We start from the raw sequence: 23,006 nt of genomic DNA, 5'->3' as shown, positions 1-23,006 counted from the left end.
GTATGCTTTCTTATTCCTACTCATTGCTTTACGTCCGTCCCTGTCTGCCGTCTTCACACACTGCTACTCAGCGCGGCCATATAGACGCACAGGAAATGCAATCATCGGCTGCAACTGCAAACATTGCCCAGATTAAGTTTTATAATGCTCGATGGTGTCGATTAGGTTAAAATATGCAAGTAGGAAGTGTCTGAAGTATGTCAGAGGACTGCTAAGTGTATTACGGGTCTTATCCTGCTGTCTGGTTCCATGGTGTAACGGTTAGCACTCTGGACTCTGAATCCAGCGATCCGAGTTCGAATCTCGGTGGAACCTTCGTTTAGTCTAAATTTTCTGTAATAAGAGTTTCTCGCTGAGGAAGTAGCAGCAATAGGCTCACGGCGTTAGTTTCTACGTTTGTGTAAAAAACGATGCGTCTATAAAACGGCCGAATATTGGTGCGACTTTGTGACCTATATAGAACATTAAACGAGTAATACCTGTAAGAGCAAGCAATTTTACGATAATTCGAAGAAATATCATTATCCCACGAAGGTTAAAAATCCCATGATTATCAACTAGCTATTACAAGCTGAGCAAATGAATTTCCTTTAAAATAGGTTTAAAACATAGGGAGGTTCTGACTCAGTGGGCATTCTCTGGAGCCTCTTTGCTGATGAGATTAGAAAAACAGTCCTCTGTGCCGGATTTGAACCAGCGACCTATGGATAACTGTGAATCCTCCACTACAGTCCACCGCTCTACCAACTGAGCTACCAGAGGCTCTGTATGCTTTCTTATTCCTACTCATTGCTTTACGTCCGTCCCTGTCTGCCGTCTTCACACACTGCTACTCAGCGCGGCCATATAGACGCACAGGAAATGCAATCATCGGCTGCAACTGCAAACATTGCCCAGATTAAGTTTTATAATGCTCGATGGTGTCGATTAGGTTAAAATATGCAAGTAGGAAGTGTCTGAAGTATGTCAGAGGACTGCTAAGTGTATTACGAGTCTTATCCTGCTGTCTGGTTCCATGGTGTAACGGTTAGCACTCTGGACTCTGAATCCAGCGATCCGAGTTCGAATCTCGGTGGAACCTTCGTTTAGTCTAAATTTTCTGTAATAAGAGTTTCTCGCTGAGGAAGTAGCAGCAATAGGCTCACGGCGTTAGTTTCTACGTTTGTGTAAAAAACGATGCGTCTATAAAACGGCCGAATATTGGTGCGACTTTGTGACCTATATAGAACATTAAACGAGTAATACCTGTAAGAGCAAGCAATTTTACGATAATTCGAAGAAATATCATTATCCCACGAAGGTTAAAAATCCCATGATTATCAACTAGCTATTACAAGCTGAGCAAATGAATTTCCTTTAAAATAGGTTTAAAACATAGGGAGGTTCTGACTCAGTGGGCATTCTCTGGAGCCTCTTTGCTGATGAGATTAGAAAAACAGTCCTCTGGGCCGGATTTGAACCAGCGACCTATGGATAACTGTGAATCCTCCACCACAGTCCACCGCTCTACCAACTGAGCTACCAGAGGCTCTGTATGCTTTCTTATTCCTACTCATTGCTTTACGTCCGTCCCTGTCTGCCGTCTTCACACACTGCTACTCAGCGCGGCCATATAGACGCACAGGAAATGCAATCATCGGCTGCAACTGCAAACATTGCCCAGATTAAGTTTTATAATGCTCGATGGTGTCGATTAGGTTAAAATATGCAAGTAGGAAGTGTCTGAAGTATGTCAGAGGACTGCTAAGTGTATTACGAGTCTTATCCTGCTGTCTGGTTCCATGGTGTAACGGTTAGCACTCTGGACTCTGAATCCAGCGATCCGAGTTCGAATCTCGGTGGAACCTTCGTTTAGTCTAAATTTTCTGTAATAAGAGTTTCTCGCTGAGGAAGTAGCAGCAATAGGCTCACGGCGTTAGTTTCTACGTTTGTGTAAAAAACGATGCGTCTATAAAACGGCCGAATATTGGTGCGACTTTGTGACCTATATAGAACATTAAACGAGTAATACCTGTAAGAGCAAGCAATTTTACGATAATTCGAAGAAATATCATTATCCCACGAAGGTTAAAAATCCCATGATTATCAACTAGCTATTACAAGCTGAGCAAATGAATTTCCTTTAAAATAGGTTTAAAACATAGGGAGGTTCTGACTCAGTGGGCATTCTCTGGAGCCTCTTTGCTGATGAGATTAGAAAAACAGTCCTCTGGGCCGGATTTGAACCAGCGACCTATGGATAACTGTGAATCCTCCACTACAGTCCACCGCTCTACCAACTGAGCTACCAGAGGCTCTGTATGCTTTCTTATTCCTACTCATTGCTTTACGTCCGTCCCTGTCTGCCGTCTTCACACACTGCTACTCAGCGCGGCCATATAGACGCACAGGAAATGCAATCATCGGCTGCAACTGCAAACATTGCCCAGATTAAGTTTTATAATGCTCGATGGTGTCGATTAGGTTAAAATATGCAAGTAGGAAGTGTCTGAAGTATGTCAGAGGACTGCTAAGTGTATTACGAGTCTTATCCTGCTGTCTGGTTCCATGGTGTAACGGTTAGCACTCTGGACTCTGAATCCAGCGATCCGAGTTCGAATCTCGGTGGAACCTTCGTTTAGTCTAAATTTTCTGTAATAAGAGTTTCTCGCTGAGGAAGTAGCAGCAATAGGCTCACGGCGTTAGTTTCTACGTTTGTGTAAAAAACGATGCGTCTATAAAACGGCCGAATATTGGTGCGACTTTGTGACCTATATAGAACATTAAACGAGTAATACCTGTAAGAGCAAGCAATTTTACGATAATTCGAAGAAATATCATTGTCCCACGAAGGTTAAAAATCCCATGATTATCAACTAGCTATTACAAGCTGAGCAAATGAATTTCCTTTAAAATAGGTTTAAAACATAGGGAGGTTCTGACTCAGTGGGCATTCTCTGGAGCCTCTTTGCTGATGAGATTAGAAAAACAGTCCTATGGGCCGGATTTGAACCAGCGACCTATGGATAACTGTGAATCCTCCACTACAGTCCACCGCTCTACCAACTGAGCTACCAGAGGCTCTGTATGCTTTCTTATTCCTACTCATTGCTTTACGTCCGTCCCTGTCTGCCGTCTTCACACACTGCTACTCAGCGCGGCCATATAGACGCACAGGAAATGCAATCATCGGCTGCAACTGCAAACATTGCCCAGATTAAGTTTTATAATGCTCGATGGTGTCGATTAGGTTAAAATATGCAAGTAGGAAGTGTCTGAAGTATGTCAGAGGACTGCTAAGTGTATTACGAGTCTTATCCTGCTGTCTGGTTCCATGGTGTAACGGTTAGCACTCTGGACTCTGAATCCAGCGATCCGAGTTCGAATCTCGGTGGAACCTTCGTTTAGTCTAAATTTTCTGTAATAAGAGTTTCTCGCTGAGGAAGTAGCAGCAATAGGCTCACGGCGTTAGTTTCTACGTTTGTGTAAAAAACGATGCGTCTATAAAACGGCCGAATATTGGTGCGACTTTGTGACCTATATAGAACATTAAACGAGTAATACCTGTAAGAGCAAGCAATTTTACGATAATTCGAAGAAATATCATTATCCCACGAAGGTTAAAAATCCCATGATTATCAACTAGCTATTACAAGCTGAGCAAATGAATTTCCTTTAAAATAGGTTTAAAACATAGGGAGGTTCTGACTCAGTGGGCATTCTCTGGAGCCTCTTTGCTGATGAGATTAGAAAAACAGTCCTCTGGGCCGGATTTGAACCAGCGACCTATGGATAACTGTGAATCCTCCACTACAGTCCACCGCTCTACCAACTGAGCTACCAGAGGCTCTGTATGCTTTCTTATTCCTACTCATTGCTTTACGTCCGTCCCTGTCTGCCGTCTTCACACACTGCTACTCAGCGCGGCCATATAGACGCACAGGAAATGCAATCATCGGCTGCAACTGCAAACATTGCCCAGATTAAGTTTTATAATGCTCGATGGTGTCGATTAGGTTAAAATATGCAAGTAGGAAGTGTCTGAAGTATGTCAGAGGACTGCTAAGTGTATTACGAGTCTTATCCTGCTGTCTGGTTCCATGGTGTAACGGTTAGCACTCTGGACTCTGAATCCAGCGATCCGAGTTCGAATCTCGGTGGAACCTTCGTTTAGTCTAAATTTTCTGTAATAAGAGTTTCTCGCTGAGGAAGTAGCAGCAATAGGCTCACGGCGTTAGTTTCTACGTTTGTGTAAAAAACGATGCGTCTATAAAACGGCCGAATATTGGTGCGACTTTGTGACCTATATAGAACATTAAACGAGTAATACCTGTAAGAGCAAGCAATTTTACGATAATTCGAAGAAATATCATTATCCCACGAAGGTTAAAAATCCCATGATTATCAACTAGCTATTACAAGCTGAGCAAATGAATTTCCTTTAAAATAGGTTTAAAACATAGGGAGGTTCTGACTCAGTGGGCATTCTCTGGAGCCTCTTTGCTGATGAGATTAGAAAAACAGTCCTCTGGGCCGGATTTGAACCAGCGACCTATGGATAACTGTGAATCCTCCACTACAGTCCACCGCTCTACCAACTGAGCTACCAGAGGCTCTGTATGCTTTCTTATTCCTACTCATTGCTTTACGTCCGTCCCTGTCTGCCGTCTTCACACACTGCTACTCAGCGCGGCCATATAGACGCACAGGAAATGCAATCATCGGCTGCAACTGCAAACATTGCCCAGATTAAGTTTTATAATGCTCGATGGTGTCGATTAGGTTAAAATATGCAAGTAGGAAGTGTCTGAAGTATGTCAGAGGACTGCTAAGTGTATTACGAGTCTTATCCTGCTGTCTGGTTCCATGGTGTAACGGTTAGCACTCTGGACTCTGAATCCAGCGATCCGAGTTCGAATCTCGGTGGAACCTTCGTTTAGTCTAAATTTTCTGTAATAAGAGTTTCTCGCTGAGGAAGTAGCAGCAATAGGCTCACGGCGTTAGTTTCTACGTTTGTGTAAAAAACGATGCGTCTATAAAACGGCCGAATATTGGTGCGACTTTGTGACCTATATAGAACATTAAACGAGTAATACCTGTAAGAGCAAGCAATTTTACGATAATTCGAAGAAATATCATTATCCCACGAAGGTTAAAAATCCCATGATTATCAACTAGCTATTACAAGCTGAGCAAATGAATTTCCTTTAAAATAGGTTTAAAACATAGGGAGGTTCTGACTCAGTGGGCATTCTCTGGAGCCTCTTTGCTGATGAGATTAGAAAAACAGTCCTCTGGGCCGGATTTGAACCAGCGACCTATGGATAACTGTGAATCCTCCACTACAGTCCACCGCTCTACCAACTGAGCTACCAGAGGCTCTGTATGCTTTCTTATTCCTACTCATTGCTTTACGTCCGTCCCTGTCTGCCGTCTTCACACACTGCTACTCAGCGCGGCCATATAGAGGCACAGGAAATGCAATCATCGGCTGCAACTGCAAACATTGCCCAGATTAAGTTTTATAATGCTCGATGGTGTCGATTAGGTTAAAATATGCAAGTAGGAAGTGTCTGAAGTATGTCAGAGGACTGCTAAGTGTATTACGAGTCTTATCCTGCTGTCTGGTTCCATGGTGTAACGGTTAGCACTCTGGACTCTGAATCCAGCGATCCGAGTTCGAATCTCGGTGGAACCTTCGTTTAGTCTAAATTTTCTGTAATAAGAGTTTCTCGCTGAGGAAGTAGCAGCAATAGGCTCACGGCGTTAGTTTCTACGTTTGTGTAAAAAACGATGCGTCTATAAAACGGCCGAATATTGGTGCGACTTTGTGACCTATATAGAACATTAAACGAGTAATACCTGTAAGAGCAAGCAATTTTACGATAATTCGAAGAAATATCATTATCCCACGAAGGTTAAAAATCCCATGATTATCAACTAGCTATTACAAGCTGAGCAAATGAATTTCCTTTAAAATAGGTTTAAAACATAGGGAGGTTCTGACTCAGTGGGCATTCTCTGGAGCCTCTTTGCTGATGAGATTAGAAAAACAGTCCTATGGGCCGGATTTGAACCAGCGACCTATGGATAACTGTGAATCCTCCACTACAGTCCACCGCTCTACCAACTGAGCTACCAGAGGCTCTGTATACTTTCTTATTCCTACTCATTGCTTTACGTCCGTCCCTGTCTGCCGTCTTCACACACTGCTACTCAGCGCGGCCATATAGACGCACAGGAAATGCAATCATCGGCTGCAACTGCAAACATTGCCCAGATTAAGTTTTATAATGCTCGATGGTGTCGATTAGGTTAAAATATGCAAGTAGGAAGTGTCTGAAGTATGTCAGAGGACTGCTAAGTGTATTACGAGTCTTATCCTGCTGTCTGGTTCCATGGTGTAACGGTTAGCACTCTGGACTCTGAATCCAGCGATCCGAGTTCGAATCTCGGTGGAACCTTCGTTTAGTCTAAATTTTCTGTAATAAGAGTTTCTCGCTGAGGAAGTAGCAGCAATAGGCTCACGGCGTTAGTTTCTACGTTTGTGTAAAAAACGATGCGTCTATAAAACGGCCGAATATTGGTGCGACTTTGTGACCTATATAGAACATTAAACGAGTAATACCTGTAAGAGCAAGCAATTTTACGATAATTCGAAGAAATATCATTATCCCACGAAGGTTAAAAATCCCATGATTATCAACTAGCTATTACAAGCTGAGCAAATGAATTTCCTTTAAAATAGGTTTAAAACATAGGGAGGTTCTGACTCAGTGGGCATTCTCTGGAGCCTCTTTGCTGATGAGATTAGAAAAACAGTCCTCTGGGCCGGATTTGAACCAGCGACCTATGGATAACTGTGAATCCTCCACTACAGTCCACCGCTCTACCAACTGAGCTACCAGAGGCTCTGTATGCTTTCTTATTCCTACTCATTGCTTTACGTCCGTCCCTGTCTGCCGTCTTCACACACTGCTACTCAGCGCGGCCATATAGACGCACAGGAAATGCAATCATCGGCTGCAACTGCAAACATTGCCCAGATTAAGTTTTATAATGCTCGATGGTGTCGATTAGGTTAAAATATGCAAGTAGGAAGTGTCTGAAGTATGTCAGAGGACTGCTAAGTGTATTACGAGTCTTATCCTGCTGTCTGGTTCCATGGTGTAACGGTTAGCACTCTGGACTCTGAATCCAGCGATCCGAGTTCGAATCTCGGTGGAACCTTCGTTTAGTCTAAATTTTCTGTAATAAGAGTTTCTCGCTGAGGAAGTAGCAGCAATAGGCTCACGGCGTTAGTTTCTACGTTTGTGTAAAAAACGATGCGTCTATAAAACGGCCGAATATTGGTGCGACTTTGTGACCTATATAGAACATTAAACGAGTAATACCTGTAAGAGCAAGCAATTTTACGATAATTCGAAGAAATATCATTATCCCACGAAGGTTAAAAATCCCATGATTATCAACTAGCTATTACAAGCTGAGCAAATGAATTTCCTTTAAAATAGGTTTAAAACATAGGGAGGTTCTGACTCAGTGGGCATTCTCTGGAGCCTCTTTGCTGATGAGATTAGAAAAACAGTCCTCTGGGCCGGATTTGAACCAGCGACCTATGGATAACTGTGAATCCTCCACTACAGTCCACCGCTCTACCAACTGAGCTACCAGAGGCTCTGTATACTTTCTTATTCCTACTCATTGCTTTACGTCCGTCCCTGTCTGCCGTCTTCACACACTGCTACTCAGCGCGGCCATATAGACGCACAGGAAATGCAATCATCGGCTGCAACTGCAAACATTGCCCAGATTAAGTTTTATAATGCTCGATGGTGTCGATTAGGTTAAAATATGCAAGTAGGAAGTGTCTGAAGTATGTCAGAGGACTGCTAAGTGTATTACGAGTCTTATCCTGCTGTCTGGTTCCATGGTGTAACGGTTAGCACTCTGGACTCTGAATCCAGCGATCCGAGATCGAATCTCGGTGGAACCTTCGTTTAGTCTAAATTTTCTGTAATAAGAGTTTCTCGCTGAGGAAGTAGCAGCAATAGGCTCACGGCGTTAGTTTCTACGTTTGTGTACAAAACGATGCGTCTATAAAACGGCCGAATATTGGTGCGACTTTGTGACCTATATAGAACATTAAACGAGTAATACCTGTAAGAGCAAGCAATTTTACGATAATTCGAAGAAATATCATTATCCCACGAAGGTTAAAAATCCCATGATTATCAACTAGCTATTACAAGCTGAGCAAATGAATTTCCTTTAAAATAGGTTTAAAACATAGGGAGGTTCTGACTCAGTGGGCATTCTCTGGAGCCTCTTTGCTGATGAGATTAGAAAAACAGTCCTCTGGGCCGGATTTGAACCAGCGACCTATGGATAACTGTGAATCCTCCACTACAGTCCACCGCTCTACCAACTGAGCTACCAGAGGCTCTGTATGCTTTCTTATTCCTACTCATTGCTTTACGTCCGTCCCTGTCTGCCGTCTTCACACACTGCTACTCAGCGCGGCCATATAGACGCACAGGAAATGCAATCATCGGCTGCAACTGCAAACATTGCCCAGATTAAGTTTTATAATGCTCGATGGTGTCGATTAGGTTAAAATATGCAAGTAGGAAGTGTCTGAAGTATGTCAGAGGACTGCTAAGTGTATTACGAGTCTTATCCTGCTGTCTGGTTCCATGGTGTAACGGTTAGCACTCTGGACTCTGAATCCAGCGATCCGAGTTCGAATCTCGGTGGAACCTTCGTTTAGTCTAAATTTTCTGTAATAAGAGTTTCTCGCTGAGGAAGTAGCAGCAATAGGCTCACGGCGTTAGTTTCTACGTTTGTGTAAAAAACGATGCGTCTATAAAACGGCCGAATATTGGTGCGACTTTGTGACCTATATAGAACAGTAAACGAGTAATACCTGTAAGAGCAAGCAATTTTACGATAATTCGAAGAAATATCATTATCCCACGAAGGTTAAAAATCCCATGATTATCAACTAGCTATTACAAGCTGAGCAAATGAATTTCCTTTAAAATAGGTTTAAAACATAGGGAGGTTCTGACTCAGTGGGCATTCTCTGGAGCCTCTTTGCTGATGAGATTAGAAAAACAGTCCTCTGGGCCGGATTTCAACCAGCGACCTATGGATAACTGTGAATCCTCCACTACAGTCCACCGCTCTACCAACTGAGCTACCAGAGGCTCTGTATGCTTTCTTATTCCTACTCATTGCTTTACGTCCGTCCCTGTCTGCCGTCTTCACACACTGCTACTCAGCGCGGCCATATAGACGCACAGGAAATGCAATCATCGGCTGCAACTGCAAACATTGCCCAGATTAAGTTTTATAATGCTCGATGGTGTCGATTAGGTTAAAATATGCAAGTAGGAAGTGTCTGAAGTATGTCAGAGGACTGCTAAGTGTATTACGAGTCTTATCCTGCTGTCTGGTTCCATGGTGTAACGGTTAGCACTCTGGACTCTGAATCCAGCGATCCGAGTTCGAATCTCGGTGGAACCTTCGTTTAGTCTAAATTTTCTGTAATAAGAGTTTCTCGCTGAGGAAGTAGCAGCAATAGGCTCACGGCGTTAGTTTCTACGTTTGTGTAAAAAACGATGCGTCTATAAAACGGCCGAATATTGGTGCGACTTTGTGACCTATATAGAACATTAAACGAGTAATACCTGTAAGAGCAAGCAATTTTACGATAATTCGAAGAAATATCATTATCCCACGAAGGTTAAAAATCCCATGATTATCAACTAGCTATTACAAGCTGAGCAAATGAATTTCCTTTAAAATAGGTTTAAAACATAGGGAGGTTCTGACTCAGTGGGCATTCTCTGGAGCCTCTTTGCTGATGAGATTAGAAAAACAGTCCTCTGGGCCGGATTTGAACCAGCGACCTATGGATAACTGTGAATCCTCCACTACAGTCCACCGCTCTACCAACTGAGCTACCAGAGGCTCTGTATGCTTTCTTATTCCTACTCATTGCTTTACGTCCGTCCCTGTCTGCCGTCTTCACACACTGCTACTCAGCGCGGCCATATAGACGCACAGGAAATGCAATCATCGGCTGCAACTGCAAACATTGCCCAGATTAAGTTTTATAATGCTCGATGGTGTCGATTAGGTTAAAATATGCAAGTAGGAAGTGTCTGAAGTATGTCAGAGGACTGCTAAGTGTATTACGAGTCTTATCCTGCTGTCTGGTTCCATGGTGTAACGGTTAGCACTCTGGACTCTGAATCCAGCGATCCGAGTTCGAATCTCGGTGGAACCTTCGTTTAGTCTAAATTTTCTGTAATAAGAGTTTCTCGCTGAGGAAGTAGCAGCAATAGGCTCACGGCGTTAGTTTCTACGTTTGTGTAAAAAACGATGCGTCTATAAAACGGCCGAATATTGGTGCGACTTTGTGACCTATATAGAACATTAAACGAGTAATACCTGTAAGAGCAAGCAATTTTACGATAATTCGAAGAAATATCATTATCCCACGAAGGTTAAAAATCCCATGATTATCAACTAGCTATTACAAGCTGAGCAAATGAATTTCCTTTAAAATAGGTTTAAAACTTAGGGAGGTTCTGACTCAGTGGGCATTCTCTGGAGCCTCTTTGCTGATGAGATTAGAAAAACAGTCCTCTGGGCCGGATTTGAACCAGCGACCTATGGATAACTGTGAATCCTCCACTACAGTCCACCGCTCTACCAACTGAGCTACCAGAGGCTCTGTATGCTTTCTTATTCCTACTCATTGCTTTACGTCCGTCCCTGTCTGCCGTCTTCACACACTGCTACTCAGCGCGGCCATATAGACGCACAGGAAATGCAATCATCGGCTGCAACTGCAAACATTGCCCAGATTAAGTTTTATAATGCTCGATGGTGTCGATTAGGTTAAAATATGCAAGTAGGAAGTGTCTGAAGTATGTCAGAGGACTGCTAAGTGTATTACGAGTCTTATCCTGCTGTCTGGTTCCATGGTGTAACGGTTAGCACTCTGGACTCTGAATCCAGCGATCCGAGTTCGAATCTCGGTGGAACCTTCGTTTAGTCTAAATTTTCTGTAATAAGAGTTTCTCGCTGAGGAAGTAGCAGCAATAGGCTCACAGCGTTAGTTTCTACGTTTGTGTAAAAAACGATGCGTCTATAAAACGGCCGAATATTGGTGCGACTTTGTGACCTATATAGAACATTAAACGAGTAATACCTGTAAGAGCAAGCAATTTTACGATAATTCGAAGAAATATCATTATCCCACGAAGGTTAAAAATCCCATGATTATCAACTAGCTATTACAAGCTGAGCAAATGAATTTCCTTTAAAATAGGTTTAAAACATAGGGAGGTTCTGACTCAGTGGGCATTCTCTGGAGCCTCTTTGCTGATGAGATTAGAAAAACAGTCCTCTGGGCCGGATTTGAACCAGCGACCTATGGATAACTGTGAATCCTCCACTACAGTCCACCGCTCTACCAACTGAGCTACCAGAGGCTCTGTATGCTTTCTTATTCCTACTCATTGCTTTACGTCCGTCCCTGTCTGCCGTCTTCACACACTGCTACTCAGCGCGGCCATATAGACGCACAGGAAATGCAATCATCGGCTGCAACTGCAAACATTGCCCAGATTAAGTTTTATAATGCTCGATGGTGTCGATTAGGTTAAAATATGCAAGTAGGAAGTGTCTGAAGTATGTCAGAGGACTGCTAAGTGTATTACGAGTCTTATCCTGCTGTCTGGTTCCATGGTGTAACGGTTAGCACTCTGGACTCTGAATCCAGCGATCCGAGTTCGAATCTCGGTGGAACCTTCGTTTAGTCTAAATTTTCTGTAATAAGAGTTTCTCGCTGAGGAAGTAGCAGCAATAGGCTCACGGCGTTAGTTTCTACGTTTGTGTAAAAAACGATGCGTCTATAAAACGGCCGAATATTGGTGCGACTTTGTGACCTATATAGAACATTAAACGAGTAATACCTGTAAGAGCAAGCAATTTTACGATAATTCGAAGAAATATCATTATCCCACGAAGGTTAAAAATCCCATGATTATCAACTAGCTATTACAAGCTGAGCAAATGAATTTCCTTTAAAATAGGTTTAAAACATAGGGAGGTTCTGACTCAGTGGGCATTCTCTGGAGCCTCTTTGCTGATGAGATTAGAAAAACAGTCCTCTGGGCCGGATTTGAACCAGCGACCTATGGATAACTGTGAATCCTCCACTACAGTCCACCGCTCTACCAACTGAGCTACCAGAGGCTCTGTATGCTTTCTTATTCCTACTCATTGCTTTACGTCCGTCCCTGTCTGCCGTCTTCACACACTGCTACTCAGCGCGGCCATATAGACGCACAGGAAATGCAATCATCGGCTGCAACTGCAAACATTGCCCAGATTAAGTTTTATAATGCTCGATGGTGTCGATTAGGTTAAAATATGCAAGTAGGAAGTGTCTGAAGTATGTCAGAGGACTGCTAAGTGTATTACGAGTCTTATCCTGCTGTCTGGTTCCATGGTGTAACGGTTAGCACTCTGGACTCTGAATCCAGCGATCCGAGTTCGAATCTCGGTGGAACCTTCGTTTAGTCTAAATTTTCTGTAATAAGAGTTTCTCGCTGAGGAAGTAGCAGCAATAGGCTCACGGCGTTAGTTTCTACGTTTGTGTAAAAAACGATGCGTCTATAAAACGGCCGAATATTGGTGCGACTTTGTGACCTATATAGAACATTAAACGAGTAATACCTGTAAGAGCAAGCAATTTTACGATAATTCGAAGAAATATCATTATCCCACGAAGGTTAAAAATCCCATGATTATCAACTAGCTATTACAAGCTGAGCAAATGAATTTCCTTTAAAATAGGTTTAAAACATAGGGAGGTTCTGACTCAGTGGGCATTCTCTGGAGCCTCTTTGCTGATGAGATTAGAAAAACAGTCCTCTGGGCCGGATTTGAACCAGCGACCTATGGATAACTGTGAATCCTCCACTACAGTCCACCGCTCTACCAACTGAGCTACCAGAGGCTCTGTATACTTTCTTATTCCTACTCATTGCTTTACGTCCGTCCCTGTCTGCCGTCTTCACACACTGCTACTCAGCGCGGCCATATAGACGCACAGGAAATGCAATCATCGGCTGCAACTGCAAACATTGCCCAGATTAAGTTTTATAATGCTCGATGGTGTCGATTAGGTTAAAATATGCAAGTAGGAAGTGTCTGAAGTATGTCAGAGGACTGCTAAGTGTATTACGAGTCTTATCCTGCTGTCTGGTTCCATGGTGTAACGGTTAGCACTCTGGACTCTGAATCCAGCGATCCGAGTTCGAATCTCGGTGGAACCTTCGTTTAGTCTAAATTTTCTGTAATAAGAGTTTCTCGCTGAGGAAGTAGCAGCAATAGGCTCACGGCGTTAGTTTCTACGTTTGTGTAAAAAACGATGCGTCTATAAAACGGCCGAATATTGGTGCGACTTTGTGACCTATATAGAACATTAAACGAGTAATACCTGTAAGAGCAAGCAATTTTACGATAATTCGAAGAAATATCATTATCCCACGAAGGTTAAAAATCCCATGATTATCAACTAGCTATTACAAGCTGAGCAAATGAATTTCCTTTAAAATAGGTTTAAAACATAGGGAGGTTCTGACTCAGTGGGCATTCTCTGGAGCCTCTTTGCTGATGAGATTAGAAAAACAGTCCTCTGGGCCGGATTTGAACCAGCGACCTATGGATAACTGTGAATCCTCCACTACAGTCCACCGCTCTACCAACTGAGCTACCAGAGGCTCTGTATGCTTTCTTATTCCTACTCATTGCTTTACGTCCGTCCCTGTCTGCCGTCTTCACACACTGCTACTCAGCGCGGCCATATAGACGCACAGGAAATGCAATCATCGGCTGCAACTGCAAACATTGCCCAGATTAAGTTTTATAATGCTCGATGGTGTCGATTAGGTTAAAATATGCAAGTAGGAAGTGTCTGAAGTATGTCAGAGGACTGCTAAGTGTATTACGAGTCTTATCCTGCTGTCTGGTTCCATGGTGTAACGGTTAGCACTCTGGACTCTGAATCCAGCGATCCGAGTTCGAATCTCGGTGGAACCTTCGTTTAGTCTAAATTTTCTGTAATAAGAGTTTCTCGCTGAGGAAGTAGCAGCAATAGGCTCACGGCGTTAGTTTCTACGTTTTTGTACAAAACGATGCGTCTATAAAACGGCCGAATATTGGTGCGACTTTGTGACCTATATAGAACATTAAACGAGTAATACCTGTAAGAGCAAGCAATTTTACGATAATTCGAAGAAATATCATTATCCCACGAAGGTTAAAAATCCCATGATTATCAACTAGCTATTACAAGCTGAGCAAATGAATTTCCTTTAAAATAGGTTTAAAACGTAGGGAGGTTCTGACTCAGTGGGCATTCTCTGGAGCCTCTTTGCTGATGAGATTAGAAAAACAGTCCTCTGGGCCGGATTTGAACCAGCGACCTATGGATAACTGTGAATCCTCCACTACAGTCCACCGCTCTACCAACTGAGCTACCAGAGGCTCTGTATACTTTCTTATTCCTACTCATTGCTTTACGTCCGTCCCTGTCTGCCGTCTTCACACACTGCTACTCAGCGCGGCCATATAGACGCACAGGAAATGCAATCATCGGCTGCAACTGCAAACATTGCCCAGATTAAGTTTTATAATGCTCGATGGTGTCGATTAGGTTAAAATATGCAAGTAGGAAGTGTCTGAAGTATGTCAGAGGACTGCTAAGTGTATTACGAGTCTTATCCTGCTGTCTGGTTCCATGGTGTAACGGTTAGCACTCTGGACTCTGAATCCAGCGATCCGAGTTCGAATCTCGGTGGAACCTTCGTTTAGTCTAAATTTTCTGTAATAAGAGTTTCTCGCTGAGGAAGTAGCAGCAATAGGCTCACGGCGTTAGTTTCTACGTTTGTGTAAAAAACGATGCGTCTATAAAACGGCCGAATATTGGTGCGACTTTGTGACCTATATAGAACATTAAACGAGTAATACCTGTAAGAGCAAGCAATTTTACGATAATTCGAAGAAATATCATTATCCCACGAAGGTTAAAAATCCCATGATTATCAACTAGCTATTACAAGCTGAGCAAATGAATTTCCTTTAAAATAGGTTTAAAACATAGGGAGGTTCTGACTCAGTGGGCATTCTCTGGAGCCTCTTTGCTGATGAGATTAGAAAAACAGTCCTCTGGGCCGGATTTGAACCAGCGACCTATAGATAACTGTGAATCCTCCACTACAGTCCACCGCTCTACCAACTGAGCTACCAGAGGCTCTGTATGCTTTCTTATTCCTACTCATTGCTTTACGTCCGTCCCTGTCTGCCGTCTTCACACACTGCTACTCAGCGCGGCCATATAGACGCACAGGAAATGCAATCATCGGCTGCAACTGCAAACATTGCCCAGATTAAGTTTTATAATGCTCGATGGTGTCGATTAGGTTAAAATATGCAAGTAGGAAGTGTCTGAAGTATGTCAGAGGACTGCTAAGTGTATTACGAGTCTTATCCTGCTGTCTGGTTCCATGGTGTAACGGTTAGCACTCTGGACTCTGAATCCAGCGATCCGAGTTCGAATCTCGGTGGAACCTTCGTTTAGTCTAAATTTTCTGTAATAAGAGTTTCTCGCTGAGGAAGTAGCAGCAATAGGCTCACGGCGTTAGTTTCTACGTTTGTGTAAAAAACGATGCGTCTAGAAAACGGCCGAATATTGGTGCGACTTTGTGACCTATATAGAACATTAAACGAGTAATACCTGTAAGAGCAAGCAATTTTACGATAATTCGAAGAAATATCATTATCCCACGAAGGTTAAAAATCCCATGATTATCAACTAGCTATTACAAGCTGAGCAAATGAATTTCCTTTAAAATAGGTTTAAAACATAGGGAGGTTCTGACTCAGTGGGCATTCTCTGGAGCCTCTTTGCTGATGAGATTAGAAAAACAGTCCTCTGGGCCGGATTTGAACCAGCGACCTATGGATAACTGTGAATCCTCCACTACAGTCCACCGCTCTACCAACTGAGCTACCAGAGGCTCTGTATGCTTTCTTATTCCTACTCATTGCTTTACGTCCGTCCCTGTCTGCCGTCTTCACACACTGCTACTCAGCGCGGCCATATAGACGCACAGGAAATGCAATCATCGGCTGCAACTGCAAACATTGCCCAGATTAAGTTTTATAATGCTCGATGGTGTCGATTAGGTTAAAATATGCAAGTAGGAAGTGTCTGAAGTATGTCAGAGGACTGCTAAGTGTATTACGAGTCTTATCCTGCTGTCTGGTTCCATGGTGTAACGGTTAGCACTCTGGACTCTGAATCCAGCGATCCGAGTTCGAGTCTCGGTGGAACCTTCGTTTAGTCTAAATTTTCTGTAATAAGAGTTTCTCGCTGAGGAAGTAGCAGCAATAGGCTCACGGCGTTAGTTTCTACGTTTGTGTAAAAAACGATGCGTCTATAAAACGGCCGAATATTGGTGCGACTTTGTGACCTATATAGAACATTAAACGAGTAATACCTGTAAGAGCAAGCAATTTTACGATAATTCGAAGAAATATCATTATCCCACGAAGGTTAAAAATCCCATGATTATCAACTAGCTATTACAAGCTGAGCAAATGAATTTCCTTTAAAATAGGTTTAAAACATAGGGAGGTTCTGACTCAGTGGGCATTCTCTGGAGCCTCTTTGCTGATGAGATTAGAAAAACAGTCCTCTGGGCCGGATTTGAACCAGCGACCTATGGATAACTGTGAATCCTCCACTACAGTCCACCGCTCTACCAACTGAGCTACCAGAGGCTCTGTATACTTTCTTATTCCTACTCATTGCTTTACGTCCGTCCCTGTCTGCCGTCTTCACACACTGCTACTCAGCGCGGCCATATAGACGCACAGGAAATGCAATCATCGGCTGCAACTGCAAACATTGCCCAGATTAAGTTTTATAATGCTCGATGGTGTCGATTAGGTTAAAATATGCAAGTAGGAAGTGTCTGAAGTATGTCAGAGGACTGCTAAGTGTATTACGAGTCTTATCCTGCTGTCTGGTTCCATGGTGTAACGGTTAGCACTCTGGACTCTGAATCCAGCGATCCGAGTTCGAATCTCGGTGGAACCTTCGTTTAGTCTAAATTTTCTGTAATAAGAGTTTCTCGCTGAGGAAGTAGCAGCAATAGGCTCACGGCGTTAGTTTCTACGTTTGTGTAAAAAACGATGCGTCTATAAAACGGCCGAATATTGGTGCGACTTTGTGACCTATATAGAACATTAAACGAGTAATACCTGTAAGAGCAAGCAATTTTACGATAATTCGAAGAAATATCATTATCCCACGAAGGTTAAAAATCCCATGATTATCAACTAGCTATTACAAGCTGAGCAAATGAATTTCCTTTAAAATAGGTTTAAAACATAGGGAGGTTCTGACTCAGTGGGCATTCTCTGGAGCCTCTTTGCTGATGAGATTAGAAAAACAGTCCTCTGGGCCGGATTTGAACCAGCGACCTATGGATAACTGTGAATCCTCCACTACAGTCCACCGCTCTACCAACTGAGCTACCAGAGGCTCTGTATACTTTCTTATTCCTACTCATTGCTTTACGTCCGTCCCTGTCTGCCGTCTTCACACACTGCTACTCAGCGCGGCCATATAGACGCACAGGAAATGCAATCATCGGCTGCAACTGCAAACATTGCCCAGATTAAGTTTTATAATGCTCGATGGTGTCGATTAGGTTAAAATATGCAAGTAGGAAGTGTCTGAAGTATGTCAGAGGACTGCTAAGTGTATTACGAGTCTTATCCTGCTGTCTGGTTCCATGGTGTAACGGTTAGCACTCTGGACTCTGAATCCAGCGATCCGAGTTCGAATCTCGGTGGAACTTTCGTTTAGTCTAAATTTTCTGTAATAAGAGTTTCTCGCTGAGGAAGTAGCAGCAATAGGCTCACGGCGTTAGTTTCTACGTTTGTGTAAAAAACGATGCGTCTATAAAACGGCCGAATATTGGTGCGACTTTGTGACCTATATAGAACATTAAACGAGTAATACCTGTAAGAGCAAGCAATTTTACGATAATTCGAAGAAATATCATTATCCCACGAAGGTTAAAAATCCCATGATTATCAACTAGCTATTACAAGCTGAGCAAATGAATTTCCTTTAAAATAGGTTTAAAACATAGGGAGGTTCTGACTCAGTGGGCATTCTCTGGAGCCTCTTTGCTGATGAGATTAGAAAAACAGTCCTCTGGGCCGGATTTGAACCAGCGACCTATGGATAACTGTGAATCCTCCACTACAGTCCACCGCTCTACCAACTGAGCTACCAGAGGCTCTGTATGCTTTCTTATTCCTACTCATTGCTTTACGTCCGTCCCTGTCTGCCGTCTTCACACACTGCTACTCAGCGCGGCCATATAGACGCACAGGAAATGCAATCATCGGCTGCAACTGCAAACATTGCCCAGATTAAGTTTTATAATGCTCGATGGTGTCGATTAGGTTAAAATATGCAAGTAGGAAGTGTCTGAAGTATGTCAGAGGACTGCTAAGTGTATTACGAGTCTTATCCTGCTGTCTGGTTCCATGGTGTAACGGTTAGCACTCTGGACTCTGAATCCAGCGATCCGAGTTCGAGTCTCGGTGGAACCTTCGTTTAGTCTAAATTTTCTGTAATAAGAGTTTCTCGCTGAGGAAGTAGCAGCAATAGGCTCACGGCGTTAGTTTCTACGTTTGTGTAAAAAACGATGCGTCTATAAAACGGCCGAATATTGGTGCGACTTTGTGACCTATATAGAACATTAAACGAGTAATACCTGTAAGAGCAAGCAATTTTACGATAATTCGAAGAAATATCATTATCCCACGAAGGTTAAAAATCCCATGATTATCAACTAGCTATTACAAGCTGAGCAAATGAATTTCCTTTAAAATAGGTTTAAAACATAGGGAGGTTCTGACTCAGTGGGCATTCTCTGGAGCCTCTTTGCTGATGAGATTAGAAAAACAGTCCTCTGGGCCGGATTTGAACCAGCGACCTATGGATAACTGTGAATCCTCCACTACAGTCCACCGCTCTACCAACTGAGCTACCAGAGGCTCTGTATACTTTCTTATTCCTACTCATTGCTTTACGTCCGTCCCTGTCTGCCGTCTTCACACACTGCTACTCAGCGCGGCCATATAGACGCACAGGAAATGCAATCATCGGCTGCAACTGCAAACATTGCCCAGATTAAGTTTTATAATGCTCGATGGTGTCGATTAGGTTAAAATATGCAAGTAGGAAGTGTCTGAAGTATGTCAGAGGACTGCTAAGTGTATTACGAGTCTTATCCTGCTGTCTGGTTCCATGGTGTAACGGTTAGCACTCTGGACTCTGAATCCAGCGATCCGAGTTCGAATCTCGGTGGAACCTTCGTTTAGTCTAAATTTTCTGTAATAAGAGTTTCTCGCTGAGGAAGTAGCAGCAATAGGCTCACGGCGTTAGTTTCTACGTTTGTGTAAAAAACGATGCGTCTATAAAACGGCCGAATATTGGTGCGACTTTGTGACCTATATAGAACATTAAACGAGTAATACCTGTAAGAGCAAGCAATTTTACGATAATTCGAAGAAATATCATTATCCCACGAAGGTTAAAAATCCCATGATTATCAACTAGCTATTACAAGCTGAGCAAATGAATTTCCTTTAAAATAGGTTTAAAACATAGGGAGGTTCTGACTCAGTGGGCATTCTCTGGAGCCTCTTTGCTGATGAGATTAGAAAAACAGTCCTCTGGGCCGGATTTGAACCAGCGACCTATGGATAACTGTGAATCCTCCACTACAGTCCACCGCTCTACCAACTGAGCTACCAGAGGCTCTGTATACTTTCTTATTCCTACTCATTGCTTTACGTCCGTCCCTGTCTGCCGTCTTCACACACTGCTACTCAGCGCGGCCATATAGACGCACAGGAAATGCAATCATCGGCTGCAACTGCAAACATTGCCCAGATTAAGTTTTATAATGCTCGATGGTGTCGATTAGGTTAAAATATGCAAGTAGGAAGTGTCTGAAGTATGTCAGAGGACTGCTAAGTGTATTACGAGTCTTATCCTGCTGTCTGGTTCCATGGTGTAACGGTTAGCACTCTGGACTCTGAATCCAGCGATCCGAGTTCGAATCTCGGTGGAACTTTCGTTTAGTCTAAATTTTCTGTAATAAGAGTTTCTCGCTGAGGAAGTAGCAGCAATAGGCTCACGGCGTTAGTTTCTACGTTTGTGTAAAAAACGATGCGTCTATAAAACGGCCGAATATTGGTGCGACTTTGTGACCTATATAGAACATTAAACGAGTAATACCTGTAAGAGCAAGCAATTTTACGATAATTCGAAGAAATATCATTATCCCACGAAGGTTAAAAATCCCATGATTATCAACTAGCTATTACAAGCTGAGCAAATGAATTTCCTTTAAAATAGGTTTAAAACATAGGGAGGTTCTGACTCAGTGGGCATTCTCTGGAGCCTCTTTGCTGATGAGATTAGAAAAACAGTCCTCTGGGCCGGATTTGAACCAGCGACCTATGGATAACTGTGAATCCTCCACTACAGTCCACCGCTCTACCAACTGAGCTACCAGAGGCTCTGTATGCTTTCTTATTCCTACTCATTGCTTTACGTCCGTCCCTGTCTGCCGTCTTCACACACTGCTACTCAGCGCGGCCATATAGACGCACAGGAAATGCAATCATCGGCTGCAACTGCAAACATTGCCCAGATTAAGTTTTATAATGCTCGATGGTGTCGATTAGGTTAAAATATGCAAGTAGGAAGTGTCTGAAGTATGTCAGAGGACTGCTAAGTGTATTACGAGTCTTATCCTGCTGTCTGGTTCCATGGTGTAACGGTTAGCACTCTGGACTCTGAATCCAGCGATCCGAGTTCGAATCTCGGTGGAACCTTCGTTTAGTCTAAATTTTCTGTAATAAGAGTTTCTCGCTGAGGAAGTAGCAGCAATAGGCTCACGGCGTTAGTTTCTACGTTTGTGTAAAAAACGATGCGTCTATAAAACGGCCGAATATTGGTGCGACTTTGTGACCTATATAGAACATTAAACGAGTAATACCTGTAAGAGCAAGCAATTTTACGATAATTCGAAGAAATATCATTATCCCACGAAGGTTAAAAATCCCATGATTATCAACTAGCTATTACAAGCTGAGCAAATGAATTTCCTTTAAAATAGGTTTAAAACATAGGGAGGTTCTGACTCAGTGGGCATTCTCTGGAGCCTCTTTGCTGATGAGATTAGAAAAACAGTCCTCTGGGCCGGATTTGAACCAGCGACCTATGGATAACTGTGAATCCTCCACTACAGTCCACCGCTCTACCAACTGAGCTACCAGAGGCTCTGTATGCTTTCTTATTCCTACTCATTGCTTTACGTCCGTCCCTGTCTGCCGTCTTCACACACTGCTACTCAGCGCGGCCATATAGACGCACAGGAAATGCAATCATCGGCTGCAACTGCAAACATTGCCCAGATTAAGTTTTATAATGCTCGATGGTGTCGATTAGGTTAAAATATGCAAGTAGGAAGTGTCTGAAGTATGTCAGAGGACTGCTAAGTGTATTACGAGTCTTATCCTGCTGTCTGGTTCCATGGTGTAACAGTTAGCACTCTGGACTCTGAATCCAGCGATCCGAGTTCGAATCTCGGTGGAACCTTCGTTTAGTCTAAATTTTCTGTAATAAGAGTTTCTCGCTGAGGAAGTAGCAGCAATAGGCTCACGGCGTTAGTTTCTACGTTTGTGTAAAAAACGATGCGTCTATAAAACGGCCGAATATTGGTGCGACTTTGTGACCTATATAGAACATTAAACGAGTAATACCTGTAAGAGCAAGCAATTTTACGATAATTCGAAGAAATATCATTATCCCACGAAGGTTAAAAATCCCATGATTATCAACTAGCTATTACAAGCTGAGCAAATGAATTTCCTTTAAAATAGGTTTAAAACATAGGGAGGTTCTGACTCAGTGGGCATTCTCTGGAGCCTCTTTGCTGATGAGATTAGAAAAACAGTCCTCTGGGCCGGATTTGAACCAGCGACCTATGGATAACTGTGAATCCTCCACTACAGTCCACCGCTCTACCAACTGAGCTACCAGAGGCTCTGTATGCTTTCTTATTCCTACTCATTGCTTTACGTCCGTCCCTGTCTGCCGTCTTCACACACTGCTACTCAGCGCGGCCATATAGACGCACAGGAAATGCAATCATCGGCTGCAACTGCAAACATTGCCCAGATTAAGTTTTATAATGCTCGATGGTGTCGATTAGGTTAAAATATGCAAGTAGGAAGTGTCTGAAGTACGTCAGAGCACTGTTTGTTTTAGGTAATCGTGTTTCTCGCTGTTCTTTGTTCGTTCTTCCTCTTTATAATGTTTTTTTCCGCAAGCGTCAGTCAAGCGAAGTCAGCAAAGTCAGTCGAAAGGGAGGATGTGGACGTATAATGCTTAGCCATATCTGAGGTGCACATTTATCGCTGTAATAATTTGTATTGCAAAGATTGCTAGGTAATATAGGTAACTCTTTGTTTTAATTTAATGCTATATTTAAAGTTCATTCTCATTGGGCTTATTCTATTTTAAGCTTTAAGTCTCCTTGCTGCTCTGGTTCTCGAAAAAGGAATTTCTTTAGTGTAGTTCTTAATTACTTAACTTTCTTCCGATTATTACAATTTCGGCTTCACTTTTATATCTCATGCACTGTTCTTAGTAACGCCATCCGATCGGCAGCAGTATCACTTCGCTGTATAAAAAAATCTCCAAGTGTTTTTACATTTTATTTATTGAAATGTAATGCATGTTTTCGATAATCTTCCCACTCACCTATCACCTCCATTGAAGCCGTTAGCTTCTCTCATACTCGTCATCTATTTCACCTGTATGGGGAAATATCCTCTCT

General features: G+C 42.8%; 58 non-coding genes across 58 annotated transcripts; 29 read left to right on the top strand and 29 right to left on the bottom strand.

The window, feature by feature from the left end:
• Positions 1–243: 243 nt before the first annotated feature.
• Trnaq-cug (transfer RNA glutamine (anticodon CUG)) lies at positions 244–315 on the top strand. The gene has a single exon. It is a non-coding gene; the product is annotated as a tRNA-Gln (tRNA).
• Positions 316–673: 358 nt separating this feature from the next.
• On the bottom strand, positions 674–762 carry Trnay-gua (transfer RNA tyrosine (anticodon GUA)). The gene is given in 2 exon segments: positions 674–709; positions 726–762. It is a non-coding gene; the product is annotated as a tRNA-Tyr (tRNA).
• Positions 763–1,009: 247 nt separating this feature from the next.
• On the top strand, positions 1,010–1,081 carry Trnaq-cug (transfer RNA glutamine (anticodon CUG)). The gene has a single exon. It is a non-coding gene; the product is annotated as a tRNA-Gln (tRNA).
• Positions 1,082–1,439: 358 nt separating this feature from the next.
• Trnah-gug (transfer RNA histidin (anticodon GUG)) lies at positions 1,440–1,528 on the bottom strand. Its single transcript is given in 2 exon segments — positions 1,440–1,475; positions 1,492–1,528. It is a non-coding gene; the product is annotated as a tRNA-His (tRNA).
• A 247-nt stretch (positions 1,529–1,775) lies between these two features.
• Trnaq-cug (transfer RNA glutamine (anticodon CUG)) lies at positions 1,776–1,847 on the top strand. Its single transcript has one exon. It is a non-coding gene; the product is annotated as a tRNA-Gln (tRNA).
• A 358-nt stretch (positions 1,848–2,205) lies between these two features.
• Positions 2,206–2,294, bottom strand: Trnay-gua (transfer RNA tyrosine (anticodon GUA)). Its single transcript is given in 2 exon segments — positions 2,206–2,241; positions 2,258–2,294. It is a non-coding gene; the product is annotated as a tRNA-Tyr (tRNA).
• A 247-nt stretch (positions 2,295–2,541) lies between these two features.
• Trnaq-cug (transfer RNA glutamine (anticodon CUG)) lies at positions 2,542–2,613 on the top strand. The gene has a single exon. It is a non-coding gene; the product is annotated as a tRNA-Gln (tRNA).
• A 358-nt stretch (positions 2,614–2,971) lies between these two features.
• Trnay-gua (transfer RNA tyrosine (anticodon GUA)) lies at positions 2,972–3,060 on the bottom strand. Its single transcript is given in 2 exon segments — positions 2,972–3,007; positions 3,024–3,060. It is a non-coding gene; the product is annotated as a tRNA-Tyr (tRNA).
• Positions 3,061–3,307: 247 nt separating this feature from the next.
• Trnaq-cug (transfer RNA glutamine (anticodon CUG)) lies at positions 3,308–3,379 on the top strand. The gene has a single exon. It is a non-coding gene; the product is annotated as a tRNA-Gln (tRNA).
• Positions 3,380–3,737: 358 nt separating this feature from the next.
• Trnay-gua (transfer RNA tyrosine (anticodon GUA)) lies at positions 3,738–3,826 on the bottom strand. Its single transcript is given in 2 exon segments — positions 3,738–3,773; positions 3,790–3,826. It is a non-coding gene; the product is annotated as a tRNA-Tyr (tRNA).
• Positions 3,827–4,073: 247 nt separating this feature from the next.
• On the top strand, positions 4,074–4,145 carry Trnaq-cug (transfer RNA glutamine (anticodon CUG)). Its single transcript has one exon. It is a non-coding gene; the product is annotated as a tRNA-Gln (tRNA).
• A 358-nt stretch (positions 4,146–4,503) lies between these two features.
• On the bottom strand, positions 4,504–4,592 carry Trnay-gua (transfer RNA tyrosine (anticodon GUA)). Its single transcript is given in 2 exon segments — positions 4,504–4,539; positions 4,556–4,592. It is a non-coding gene; the product is annotated as a tRNA-Tyr (tRNA).
• Positions 4,593–4,839: 247 nt separating this feature from the next.
• On the top strand, positions 4,840–4,911 carry Trnaq-cug (transfer RNA glutamine (anticodon CUG)). Its single transcript has one exon. It is a non-coding gene; the product is annotated as a tRNA-Gln (tRNA).
• A 358-nt stretch (positions 4,912–5,269) lies between these two features.
• Trnay-gua (transfer RNA tyrosine (anticodon GUA)) lies at positions 5,270–5,358 on the bottom strand. The gene is given in 2 exon segments: positions 5,270–5,305; positions 5,322–5,358. It is a non-coding gene; the product is annotated as a tRNA-Tyr (tRNA).
• Positions 5,359–5,605: 247 nt separating this feature from the next.
• Positions 5,606–5,677, top strand: Trnaq-cug (transfer RNA glutamine (anticodon CUG)). The gene has a single exon. It is a non-coding gene; the product is annotated as a tRNA-Gln (tRNA).
• Positions 5,678–6,035: 358 nt separating this feature from the next.
• Trnay-gua (transfer RNA tyrosine (anticodon GUA)) lies at positions 6,036–6,124 on the bottom strand. The gene is given in 2 exon segments: positions 6,036–6,071; positions 6,088–6,124. It is a non-coding gene; the product is annotated as a tRNA-Tyr (tRNA).
• Positions 6,125–6,371: 247 nt separating this feature from the next.
• Trnaq-cug (transfer RNA glutamine (anticodon CUG)) lies at positions 6,372–6,443 on the top strand. Its single transcript has one exon. It is a non-coding gene; the product is annotated as a tRNA-Gln (tRNA).
• A 358-nt stretch (positions 6,444–6,801) lies between these two features.
• Positions 6,802–6,890, bottom strand: Trnay-gua (transfer RNA tyrosine (anticodon GUA)). Its single transcript is given in 2 exon segments — positions 6,802–6,837; positions 6,854–6,890. It is a non-coding gene; the product is annotated as a tRNA-Tyr (tRNA).
• A 247-nt stretch (positions 6,891–7,137) lies between these two features.
• Trnaq-cug (transfer RNA glutamine (anticodon CUG)) lies at positions 7,138–7,209 on the top strand. The gene has a single exon. It is a non-coding gene; the product is annotated as a tRNA-Gln (tRNA).
• Positions 7,210–7,567: 358 nt separating this feature from the next.
• Positions 7,568–7,656, bottom strand: Trnay-gua (transfer RNA tyrosine (anticodon GUA)). Its single transcript is given in 2 exon segments — positions 7,568–7,603; positions 7,620–7,656. It is a non-coding gene; the product is annotated as a tRNA-Tyr (tRNA).
• Positions 7,657–7,903: 247 nt separating this feature from the next.
• Positions 7,904–7,975, top strand: Trnaq-cug (transfer RNA glutamine (anticodon CUG)). The gene has a single exon. It is a non-coding gene; the product is annotated as a tRNA-Gln (tRNA).
• Positions 7,976–8,333: 358 nt separating this feature from the next.
• Trnay-gua (transfer RNA tyrosine (anticodon GUA)) lies at positions 8,334–8,422 on the bottom strand. The gene is given in 2 exon segments: positions 8,334–8,369; positions 8,386–8,422. It is a non-coding gene; the product is annotated as a tRNA-Tyr (tRNA).
• A 247-nt stretch (positions 8,423–8,669) lies between these two features.
• On the top strand, positions 8,670–8,741 carry Trnaq-cug (transfer RNA glutamine (anticodon CUG)). Its single transcript has one exon. It is a non-coding gene; the product is annotated as a tRNA-Gln (tRNA).
• Positions 8,742–9,099: 358 nt separating this feature from the next.
• On the bottom strand, positions 9,100–9,188 carry Trnay-gua (transfer RNA tyrosine (anticodon GUA)). The gene is given in 2 exon segments: positions 9,100–9,135; positions 9,152–9,188. It is a non-coding gene; the product is annotated as a tRNA-Tyr (tRNA).
• Positions 9,189–9,435: 247 nt separating this feature from the next.
• On the top strand, positions 9,436–9,507 carry Trnaq-cug (transfer RNA glutamine (anticodon CUG)). The gene has a single exon. It is a non-coding gene; the product is annotated as a tRNA-Gln (tRNA).
• A 358-nt stretch (positions 9,508–9,865) lies between these two features.
• On the bottom strand, positions 9,866–9,954 carry Trnay-gua (transfer RNA tyrosine (anticodon GUA)). The gene is given in 2 exon segments: positions 9,866–9,901; positions 9,918–9,954. It is a non-coding gene; the product is annotated as a tRNA-Tyr (tRNA).
• Positions 9,955–10,201: 247 nt separating this feature from the next.
• Trnaq-cug (transfer RNA glutamine (anticodon CUG)) lies at positions 10,202–10,273 on the top strand. The gene has a single exon. It is a non-coding gene; the product is annotated as a tRNA-Gln (tRNA).
• A 358-nt stretch (positions 10,274–10,631) lies between these two features.
• Trnay-gua (transfer RNA tyrosine (anticodon GUA)) lies at positions 10,632–10,720 on the bottom strand. The gene is given in 2 exon segments: positions 10,632–10,667; positions 10,684–10,720. It is a non-coding gene; the product is annotated as a tRNA-Tyr (tRNA).
• A 247-nt stretch (positions 10,721–10,967) lies between these two features.
• Positions 10,968–11,039, top strand: Trnaq-cug (transfer RNA glutamine (anticodon CUG)). Its single transcript has one exon. It is a non-coding gene; the product is annotated as a tRNA-Gln (tRNA).
• Positions 11,040–11,397: 358 nt separating this feature from the next.
• Trnay-gua (transfer RNA tyrosine (anticodon GUA)) lies at positions 11,398–11,486 on the bottom strand. The gene is given in 2 exon segments: positions 11,398–11,433; positions 11,450–11,486. It is a non-coding gene; the product is annotated as a tRNA-Tyr (tRNA).
• A 247-nt stretch (positions 11,487–11,733) lies between these two features.
• On the top strand, positions 11,734–11,805 carry Trnaq-cug (transfer RNA glutamine (anticodon CUG)). The gene has a single exon. It is a non-coding gene; the product is annotated as a tRNA-Gln (tRNA).
• Positions 11,806–12,163: 358 nt separating this feature from the next.
• Positions 12,164–12,252, bottom strand: Trnay-gua (transfer RNA tyrosine (anticodon GUA)). The gene is given in 2 exon segments: positions 12,164–12,199; positions 12,216–12,252. It is a non-coding gene; the product is annotated as a tRNA-Tyr (tRNA).
• A 247-nt stretch (positions 12,253–12,499) lies between these two features.
• Trnaq-cug (transfer RNA glutamine (anticodon CUG)) lies at positions 12,500–12,571 on the top strand. The gene has a single exon. It is a non-coding gene; the product is annotated as a tRNA-Gln (tRNA).
• Positions 12,572–12,929: 358 nt separating this feature from the next.
• On the bottom strand, positions 12,930–13,018 carry Trnay-gua (transfer RNA tyrosine (anticodon GUA)). Its single transcript is given in 2 exon segments — positions 12,930–12,965; positions 12,982–13,018. It is a non-coding gene; the product is annotated as a tRNA-Tyr (tRNA).
• A 247-nt stretch (positions 13,019–13,265) lies between these two features.
• Trnaq-cug (transfer RNA glutamine (anticodon CUG)) lies at positions 13,266–13,337 on the top strand. The gene has a single exon. It is a non-coding gene; the product is annotated as a tRNA-Gln (tRNA).
• Positions 13,338–13,695: 358 nt separating this feature from the next.
• Positions 13,696–13,784, bottom strand: Trnay-gua (transfer RNA tyrosine (anticodon GUA)). Its single transcript is given in 2 exon segments — positions 13,696–13,731; positions 13,748–13,784. It is a non-coding gene; the product is annotated as a tRNA-Tyr (tRNA).
• Positions 13,785–14,031: 247 nt separating this feature from the next.
• Trnaq-cug (transfer RNA glutamine (anticodon CUG)) lies at positions 14,032–14,103 on the top strand. Its single transcript has one exon. It is a non-coding gene; the product is annotated as a tRNA-Gln (tRNA).
• Positions 14,104–14,461: 358 nt separating this feature from the next.
• Positions 14,462–14,550, bottom strand: Trnay-gua (transfer RNA tyrosine (anticodon GUA)). The gene is given in 2 exon segments: positions 14,462–14,497; positions 14,514–14,550. It is a non-coding gene; the product is annotated as a tRNA-Tyr (tRNA).
• A 247-nt stretch (positions 14,551–14,797) lies between these two features.
• Trnaq-cug (transfer RNA glutamine (anticodon CUG)) lies at positions 14,798–14,869 on the top strand. Its single transcript has one exon. It is a non-coding gene; the product is annotated as a tRNA-Gln (tRNA).
• A 358-nt stretch (positions 14,870–15,227) lies between these two features.
• On the bottom strand, positions 15,228–15,316 carry Trnay-gua (transfer RNA tyrosine (anticodon GUA)). The gene is given in 2 exon segments: positions 15,228–15,263; positions 15,280–15,316. It is a non-coding gene; the product is annotated as a tRNA-Tyr (tRNA).
• Positions 15,317–15,563: 247 nt separating this feature from the next.
• On the top strand, positions 15,564–15,635 carry Trnaq-cug (transfer RNA glutamine (anticodon CUG)). Its single transcript has one exon. It is a non-coding gene; the product is annotated as a tRNA-Gln (tRNA).
• A 358-nt stretch (positions 15,636–15,993) lies between these two features.
• Positions 15,994–16,082, bottom strand: Trnay-gua (transfer RNA tyrosine (anticodon GUA)). The gene is given in 2 exon segments: positions 15,994–16,029; positions 16,046–16,082. It is a non-coding gene; the product is annotated as a tRNA-Tyr (tRNA).
• Positions 16,083–16,329: 247 nt separating this feature from the next.
• Trnaq-cug (transfer RNA glutamine (anticodon CUG)) lies at positions 16,330–16,401 on the top strand. The gene has a single exon. It is a non-coding gene; the product is annotated as a tRNA-Gln (tRNA).
• Positions 16,402–16,759: 358 nt separating this feature from the next.
• On the bottom strand, positions 16,760–16,848 carry Trnay-gua (transfer RNA tyrosine (anticodon GUA)). The gene is given in 2 exon segments: positions 16,760–16,795; positions 16,812–16,848. It is a non-coding gene; the product is annotated as a tRNA-Tyr (tRNA).
• A 247-nt stretch (positions 16,849–17,095) lies between these two features.
• Positions 17,096–17,167, top strand: Trnaq-cug (transfer RNA glutamine (anticodon CUG)). Its single transcript has one exon. It is a non-coding gene; the product is annotated as a tRNA-Gln (tRNA).
• A 358-nt stretch (positions 17,168–17,525) lies between these two features.
• Trnay-gua (transfer RNA tyrosine (anticodon GUA)) lies at positions 17,526–17,614 on the bottom strand. The gene is given in 2 exon segments: positions 17,526–17,561; positions 17,578–17,614. It is a non-coding gene; the product is annotated as a tRNA-Tyr (tRNA).
• A 247-nt stretch (positions 17,615–17,861) lies between these two features.
• On the top strand, positions 17,862–17,933 carry Trnaq-cug (transfer RNA glutamine (anticodon CUG)). The gene has a single exon. It is a non-coding gene; the product is annotated as a tRNA-Gln (tRNA).
• Positions 17,934–18,291: 358 nt separating this feature from the next.
• Positions 18,292–18,380, bottom strand: Trnay-gua (transfer RNA tyrosine (anticodon GUA)). The gene is given in 2 exon segments: positions 18,292–18,327; positions 18,344–18,380. It is a non-coding gene; the product is annotated as a tRNA-Tyr (tRNA).
• A 247-nt stretch (positions 18,381–18,627) lies between these two features.
• Positions 18,628–18,699, top strand: Trnaq-cug (transfer RNA glutamine (anticodon CUG)). The gene has a single exon. It is a non-coding gene; the product is annotated as a tRNA-Gln (tRNA).
• A 358-nt stretch (positions 18,700–19,057) lies between these two features.
• Positions 19,058–19,146, bottom strand: Trnay-gua (transfer RNA tyrosine (anticodon GUA)). The gene is given in 2 exon segments: positions 19,058–19,093; positions 19,110–19,146. It is a non-coding gene; the product is annotated as a tRNA-Tyr (tRNA).
• Positions 19,147–19,393: 247 nt separating this feature from the next.
• Positions 19,394–19,465, top strand: Trnaq-cug (transfer RNA glutamine (anticodon CUG)). Its single transcript has one exon. It is a non-coding gene; the product is annotated as a tRNA-Gln (tRNA).
• Positions 19,466–19,823: 358 nt separating this feature from the next.
• On the bottom strand, positions 19,824–19,912 carry Trnay-gua (transfer RNA tyrosine (anticodon GUA)). The gene is given in 2 exon segments: positions 19,824–19,859; positions 19,876–19,912. It is a non-coding gene; the product is annotated as a tRNA-Tyr (tRNA).
• A 247-nt stretch (positions 19,913–20,159) lies between these two features.
• On the top strand, positions 20,160–20,231 carry Trnaq-cug (transfer RNA glutamine (anticodon CUG)). Its single transcript has one exon. It is a non-coding gene; the product is annotated as a tRNA-Gln (tRNA).
• Positions 20,232–20,589: 358 nt separating this feature from the next.
• Positions 20,590–20,678, bottom strand: Trnay-gua (transfer RNA tyrosine (anticodon GUA)). The gene is given in 2 exon segments: positions 20,590–20,625; positions 20,642–20,678. It is a non-coding gene; the product is annotated as a tRNA-Tyr (tRNA).
• A 247-nt stretch (positions 20,679–20,925) lies between these two features.
• Trnaq-cug (transfer RNA glutamine (anticodon CUG)) lies at positions 20,926–20,997 on the top strand. Its single transcript has one exon. It is a non-coding gene; the product is annotated as a tRNA-Gln (tRNA).
• Positions 20,998–21,355: 358 nt separating this feature from the next.
• Positions 21,356–21,444, bottom strand: Trnay-gua (transfer RNA tyrosine (anticodon GUA)). The gene is given in 2 exon segments: positions 21,356–21,391; positions 21,408–21,444. It is a non-coding gene; the product is annotated as a tRNA-Tyr (tRNA).
• Positions 21,445–21,691: 247 nt separating this feature from the next.
• Trnaq-cug (transfer RNA glutamine (anticodon CUG)) lies at positions 21,692–21,763 on the top strand. The gene has a single exon. It is a non-coding gene; the product is annotated as a tRNA-Gln (tRNA).
• Positions 21,764–22,121: 358 nt separating this feature from the next.
• On the bottom strand, positions 22,122–22,210 carry Trnay-gua (transfer RNA tyrosine (anticodon GUA)). Its single transcript is given in 2 exon segments — positions 22,122–22,157; positions 22,174–22,210. It is a non-coding gene; the product is annotated as a tRNA-Tyr (tRNA).
• Positions 22,211–23,006: the final 796 nt, after the last annotated feature.

The sequence above is a fragment of the Schistocerca gregaria genome, chromosome 2 (genome assembly GCF_023897955.1).
Source record: "Schistocerca gregaria isolate iqSchGreg1 chromosome 2, iqSchGreg1.2, whole genome shotgun sequence".
NCBI classification, from domain to species: Eukaryota; Metazoa; Arthropoda; class Insecta; order Orthoptera; family Acrididae; genus Schistocerca; species Schistocerca gregaria.
The sequence above is the reverse complement of the archived record's forward strand: the minus strand, read 5'-3'. Positions and strand labels throughout refer to the sequence as shown.